The sequence below is a fragment of the Grammomys surdaster genome, unplaced genomic scaffold, assembly GCF_004785775.1.
Source record: "Grammomys surdaster isolate TR1022 unplaced genomic scaffold, NIH_TR_1.0 220, whole genome shotgun sequence".
Lineage (NCBI taxonomy): Eukaryota > Metazoa > Chordata > Mammalia > Rodentia > Muridae > Grammomys > Grammomys surdaster.
Genome location: NW_021604665.1, coordinates 7,380,588 through 7,387,649, shown reverse-complemented (window position 1 = coordinate 7,387,649; position 7,062 = coordinate 7,380,588).

Genomic DNA, 7,062 nt, shown 5'->3' with positions numbered 1-7,062 from the left:
AAATGCTGTGTGGGATCTCACATGTATAGCACCACGTATGGACCTGAGAAACATGGTAACTAGCAATACTTAGAATGAGGCCAAGTTTGAAAATAAAACATAAATGCTAAGAGAGCCAGGAATAATTTATTCTAATGGAGCCAGTTTCCCGCTTCCATTTTGTACATTTCTGGTTTTTTTAGTTTTTTATTTTTTGGACAGATCATGCCAAGAACCCTTTGGGAACTTGTCCCGGGCCTGCGGGACTCGGTTATTCGTGGGGGCGAGGGGAACCAAAACCTGGAAGAGAAACGGGCGGGAGAAAGGAAGGACCCAAGCAAACGGTTGCTTGTCAAGAGCCGTGTATTTTAAAAAAGGCAAGCTTTTTATAACAAGCTCGGGTTGGGGAGGGGGAAGGCAGGTGGGGTCATGGAAAGGTACAGCTTCTTCTTGGCCTGTGCCCTAGAACATTTTGTGGTTAGGGGCTTTTCTCAGAAGTAGCTATCTCTTTGTGCATCAGCTTTCAGCAGGATGAGGCATAGTCAAGGTATTCAACTGAACAGGATGTAGGTGGGTGACAAGGCTTCGGTTTCCAGGCGAGGGGGAAGGCTGGCAGGGGTCCCTGTTAGGGGTCCTGGTCTCTGACAGGAACTAATGAAAACAGACTAAAGATAATGCAGGAGAAAAACAATACCCTTGTGTGAGGATGTCCTTCTAGAACTTTCTGTTACCAGAAAGCAAGACTACAGTGTTCTGGGATAAGTACATTTATGGTATGCCTTGGCTTCAAGAGCAAATGAGAAAATTGGTGGGACAATTGACTAGCTGTGTCTTGGAGAGGTATGTAGCATGTATTAATTCTGACTTTGCTAATGTGTGTGACTTTATGCCTAGCCAGATGCCCAGTTCCAAACCTCTGTTTTTCATGGACAGTATTCCAATGGGGGTTTTTAATGGATCAGGTAAATCTTCCTCATAGAGAAGGGATAAAAATATTCATGCATACTGAAAAGTTATTCGTCTCAAATGCAGTTTTGTGAATCCAGAAAGTCCTTACCAGACCCAGACTCAAAGAATCTAGAAAAGTCTGTGACTTTGACACAGCTCTCTTCAGTGTGAAAGAAGCAAGCACGGCTACTCTGATTCTCATAGGAAATGTAAAGATGTAATTTCTGCAGTGAGTAATGGCACAAATAAAATTATGTTTATTATTTTATTCACAGCATTTAATTATGGAGGGAGATGGGTAGTCAGATAGCAAAAGAGCTATAAATGAAGAAAAGGCCCGTCTGTTCTTTCTAAATGGATGTCTTAAGACAACTGAGAAGAACATTAATAGAATGCCCAGCCTAAGACAGACTCCAGGGGCGTAAGCATCCACTCGGGATTCGTCAAATACCTCACTGCTGGCCTGTTTCCCAAACCGTTTCTCTGTGGTAAATTGACATTTGACAAGATTACCTTTGGATCTTGGTCTGAGTCTTTGCTATACCTAAGGTTGAATTTTTCTTTTCTTTTCTTTTCTTTTCTTTTCTTTTCTTTTCTTTTCTTTTCTTTTCCTTTCTTTTCTTTTTTCTTTCTGTCTGATTGTCTTTCTGCCTTTCTCTCTCTCTCTCTCTCTCTCTCTCTCTCTCTCTCTCTCTCTCTCTTTCTCTCTTTCTTTCTTTCTAGATAATAGAGATATCCATGAGAAACAGTTCCATAGTCAATCAGTTACTCACAGACAAATAGAAAACAAACAAAAGATGTCATCTTCAGCCACTTTCTTACCACACTGCCCTAAACTGAAATGACCAAATGACGACTTTCATTATAAACACCAAGTATTTATTTTATAAAAGCTCTTGGCATTTTTTAGCGATGAAGCACAATAGTGTCATAAGGCTCCAAGGCCATTCTCTTCCCTGAAGACTCACAGAATCCGTTGATTATAATTTGAACTCCAAAGTTTCAACCAGAAGAGAATTTTGCTGGAGTGTAATTTTGAACCATTAAAAAAATAATAATAATAAAGCCTGAACAGGTCATAGATAAAATCACGTTATGGGGCAATGTAATTGTGTACGAAGCAAACAAAACACACCTTAATGCTGGCAATACACTTGGCTATTCAAAATATAGTTAATAAGTTTCCAAACATGCAAATTCTAATTTTAAAATTAAGCCTTCCAATTGCCAATTTCTAAAAATGTAATGAGTTTAGAGTGGCCTTTTTATTATGCATGGTTTTATGTCTTTGGATTTTGAAATTACCTAGCGTGCATTTTCAACTTTGCTACAATTTCCCGGGCTGTTTTCATTTCTATTTTAAAAAGGCTAAACAGTAAGACGTGCTTCTGTTTTGCATTCTAATTGCACGTAACTGATTTGTACAGCAGAACAAAAACTCATTTTCAGATTAAGAATTGTGCACCAAGAAATAATTATTGTTCTACTAGAAAAAATTTTTTTCCCTCTTTTTCTCATCTTTGTGAATGGTTCGCCAGGTTCTTCCCGGGTTGCCAGCTTTCCTAAGCCAGCATGCATTGCTGTTCGGGGACTGGACTAATGCAAACGGGAACAGGGGCTGCGTAACTGTTTGGACCCTGTCCTTCCCCACTTGCAACATAACACTTGCCTTTCATTATTTCATCTTCAACAATCAAGGGGTGACTAAATGGTTGCAGGTGGTGACGAAAATAAAAGCTATCCATCATTATTTATTAGGCATGAAAAAGATACACAATAATGTAATTTAATCTCAGAGCAGACAATTATTTCCATATATTGATAATACAATGTGAAAACTGTCATGAATTCTAATATGATATTTGGGCTTTATTGGTGCACTGCAGCCAGCATGACAAATAATGAAATTGTATCAAAAAGAGGGAAGAAAAGGAAAGGTAATTACGTGCATATGTCAATATCACGGGTGGAAAACATATCACTAAATTTTTATAGCATCTTCATTACAACTTGACCAATTCAAGTTTCAAGTCAGAAAAAAGTATAGTTTTCAGTTCTCATTTAAAGCAAAACCTATGGCATGTACTCTGGGCCTCAGGTCTGTAAAGCGGCAACTATGTTTCATCATGTCAAACTTTTGAAGACCAGCCAGTCTGCTAAAATCTTTGTGAGGAGGGCTGGAGAGATGGCTCAGCCATTAAAGGCTAGGCTCACAACCAAAAATATAAAATATCTGTGAGCAGTATATATACACCATTGTCTCAAATTTCTAGCATGTTCTTCGGCTCCCTACAGTCTGGTAAAAAGCCACAGATGAAAAGTGTGATCCTTACTTTGCTTAGCTTTCAGGAGGCTTGAGGGCCCATCTTTCAGCCCAATGAAACAAATACTTGAAAATTAAGGTCTTTGAGAGGAGAAAAAAATCCTGATGCATGGTCAAAAAAAAATTCTACTTTTTGATTAGGGTAAATGCTTTTTTCTGCAAGAGAGTCTAAACGAAAATAGGACAAGAGACAGGAAAAACGGGAGGCAAGCTTTGACCTTTATAGTCAGGAACCTGGAGCAATGTATCATTTTTTTTTTAAACCAGTAACAATCTATTTGTTTTCTAAAATACAAAACAAAACAGAATGATTAAAAAATTACTTAGAGTTTCATATACCTACCAAAATATAAAAATACCATGATCTTAACAAACTCTAAAGGTTGGGTATATGAACTGTACAAAAGAATATACCACAGGCACAGAAAGATCAGGTAGAGGATAGGTCTACTTCTCGGGAACCTTCGTATTTTATGGCTTTTTGTTTACAAATCCTTTGGTTTCTAAAGACACTGCATAGTTAGACATGAAGGTAACAAGTACTGGAGAGCTGGCTCAGTGGGCAAGAGTGCTGGCTGCTCTTGCAGGCTAGGCTTCAAACAAACACCCACATGACCATTCATCACAGTCTTTAGTTCAAGTTCCAGGGCATATCAGGCCCTCCTCCCGCCTCTGCGGGCACGAGGCATGTAAGTGGTACACAGACCTACGTGCCGGCAAAATGCCTACACATATACGAGAAAGATCTAGAAAAAAAAAACACTAACAAAAATGAAATGACAACGATGAGTCCCAGAGTACCTATTCAGAGCACAGCACGCCCACACAGTGTCCATGGAGGTGCACCGATTACTGTCGTGGAGACTAGTTTGTTCACTATAGATTAGTGGTATAAATACAGACTTAGAGGATAAGATGAATGCTTAGTCAAAACACCTCTTAGAATTATTAAGAAAGGAAAATATTTGGAAGTTTGGCTTTACGTATGGCCTAAGTAAGACCTAGAAAGGGAAAAAAAAAAAACTATTTCAGAGTAATCACAGCACTGTGACCATTCTGGGCTAGAAGAGAAACATGTATGTATCACGTGGTTAGTCAATTTTAAAAGAGGACATAAGAACAAGTGTAGGCACTGGTAAGGAAAAACAAATGAAAGGAATCATTTAAAAAGTCAACAAGCCACAGGAAATCTGGAGACTGTTTAAAAACACCTTATTGGAAACCCAGAAAAAGTATGTGCTGAGATCAAAGAGAGGCTTGGAAATGTGGCCCATGTAAGGAAAACAGGGAGATCAGTACGCTATGGCAGGGCAGGTGTGAACAAGAATGCAGGCGGGCCAAAAGGGAACTCAAGAGTACCTTGCAAGTGACTCCAAAGCTAATAAAAATGTTCTTCAAAATACACCCATGGCAAAGAACCAAGCTAAGAACTAATGGGCCGATCAGGAGACTCACTCAGAGAAGGGCTTCTGAAGGGAAGCCTTCTGAATTCACTAAGGGTGGACCCATTCAGCTGTACGTACCCATCCACCCATCCATTTCTTTGCTTATTCCATTGTGTGTCGTACCATCCACCCATTCCATCACATATTTGATCTTCTATAAACTCAATGCAAAAGTTAAAGAATGCTTAGCTCACACCCACCACACTTTATATTCAGTACAGAGAGTATAGGGATACATGTCATTAATTCCATTCGCTTCCTCCCTCTCCCGTTTCGTGGATACATGAATTCTATTTAATTATCTATTCACCCAACCTTGGGAGTAGATAAAATCCTATGACTTCACGAGTCATTCATTCATTTGATAAACATTTGTGTTTTGAAAACGTGCCATTATTTAAGATAAAATTAGTTATAAAAGGATACTATCTTTGTTAAAAATCTAGATTGTTTTATAGCAAAACATTTCAGTAGATATAGGCAATACAGGCAATAAATACTAATCATAAAATCAAAATCAATCATTTAGTATTAGAAAAGGCAATTTGGGGTATCTGAGTGTCTAAAAGTAGAAAATAGTGCTCTATTTAAAAACCCAGTGGAATGAGGCAGGTGAAGGACACCAGGAACTGAGAATGGTCAGATGATGCAAGGTCAGATGTGTGAAGGATGCTGGAATCTGTCCCAAGAGCAATGGAAGTCACTGCAGTGCTTTACATAAGAATGATGGTCTTTTTCATAACTGCAGTAGCACCCTGTTTGGGCTTAGTAAAACCAGAAGTTCTTGGAATAATCTATGAACTTCTCCATGTCCTGCCTTCTGTGGGTGCTTGATGTTTTGTCTACCATTGTTCCTTGTTCCCTATGCTCAAGCTACACTTGTCTTTCATACCTTCTGGTTGTCTACCCCACTTCCTAGAACCTCATCCTTAATTACCTTCTACAAGTTTTTGCTTAAGTCAGTTCTGTTCTGTTGGGCAGATGTGAGCCTCATATCTAAAGCTGAAATTGCCTTGCCATATTTTATTCCACCTTGTATGATGATTGGTTTTGGTTGTCAACTTGACCATATCTAGAACTAACTAAGAGACATGTCTCTAGAAATGTGTCTGTAATGGTATATCTTAGAAAGAGTAACTGAGGGGAAAGACCCTTCCTTGGAGTGAGTGGCAACTTTTGTCATCAATGCAGGTAGAAGGAAGACTAAGAGGAAAGCTCTTGCATTGTGCTTGCTTTCCTTTGCCCCTTGCTTGTAAGCACATCTACCTCATTGCTACTGCTTTTGCTGTTGTTTTTTTTTTTCAGTGACTTTAGAACACAGGCTCTTCTACTTTCAAGTGTGTACAAAAGACCAGTGGCTATCTGAGAATCCTTCAGGTTCCAGGGTCAGATTGAGGATGTGGAAGCACCCAGGCTTATAGACCAAGCAGATTCCAGGTTCTCATCCTCTCCAGCATTCAGGCAGCCATGGTTGGACTGCTCAGCACTGACTGTCAGCCAACGCAGTAAGCCCCATATGTGATACATATTCATCCTATTGCTCTGTTACTCTAGAGAGCTCTAATACCTCTTGTCTTGTGATTTCCTCTTCTGATATAAGAGTTATTGTTATGTTTCTTTTTGCTCATTGTTCCCATTCTCTCAGTAGAATATATTCTACACAGGGACAAGAGTTCTTTCCTTTGGTTCACTTATTTATGCTCATCAATTAATATGGTGCTCAGAAAAAAAAACCCATAATCATTTGCTGAATAAATAAATCAATGAATGTATTAGTCATATGATCATTTTGACATTTTCAGAAAATTATACTGTTGAAGATTAATGGATAAGCTTGGAAGAGGTAAGCATAGCTATAGGAGAAGAGACGGCTGCTTGAAAGCCTACGGGAGGGGTAAGGGGGCAGTGTAAATACGGGCCAGGGAGAGGATGGCAGAAAATGCTAGTTTATGTTATTTAGGGGCTAGGATTATTAGGCTCTAGATTGAATACCTAAAGGAATATTCTAGGTCTGCCTCACTCTGGTTTTCTTATTCATAAATATTCAATACGTTCATATGCTGATTATTAAACATAGGCACTGAGAAAAATTAAATTACATTAACTTACAGCAGCCCATATCAAAACACAGGTAACATGTATTTAAAAAAAAATCATTGCTTCCTACTTACTTTATTTCAGCTTTGCACTATTGACACTGTTGAGGGTGTTGCTATCTATTCTGTTTCCATGGTGAAACACTCCATGATGGTGTGCTCTTGTGAAAAATTTTCTCATCATCCATTTTATGTCCTATTGTGTGTTGAAATCAGCTATAGCAGAAGGATCTATTTTTTGGCAATTGTCAAATACTATAGAACAGAGCTT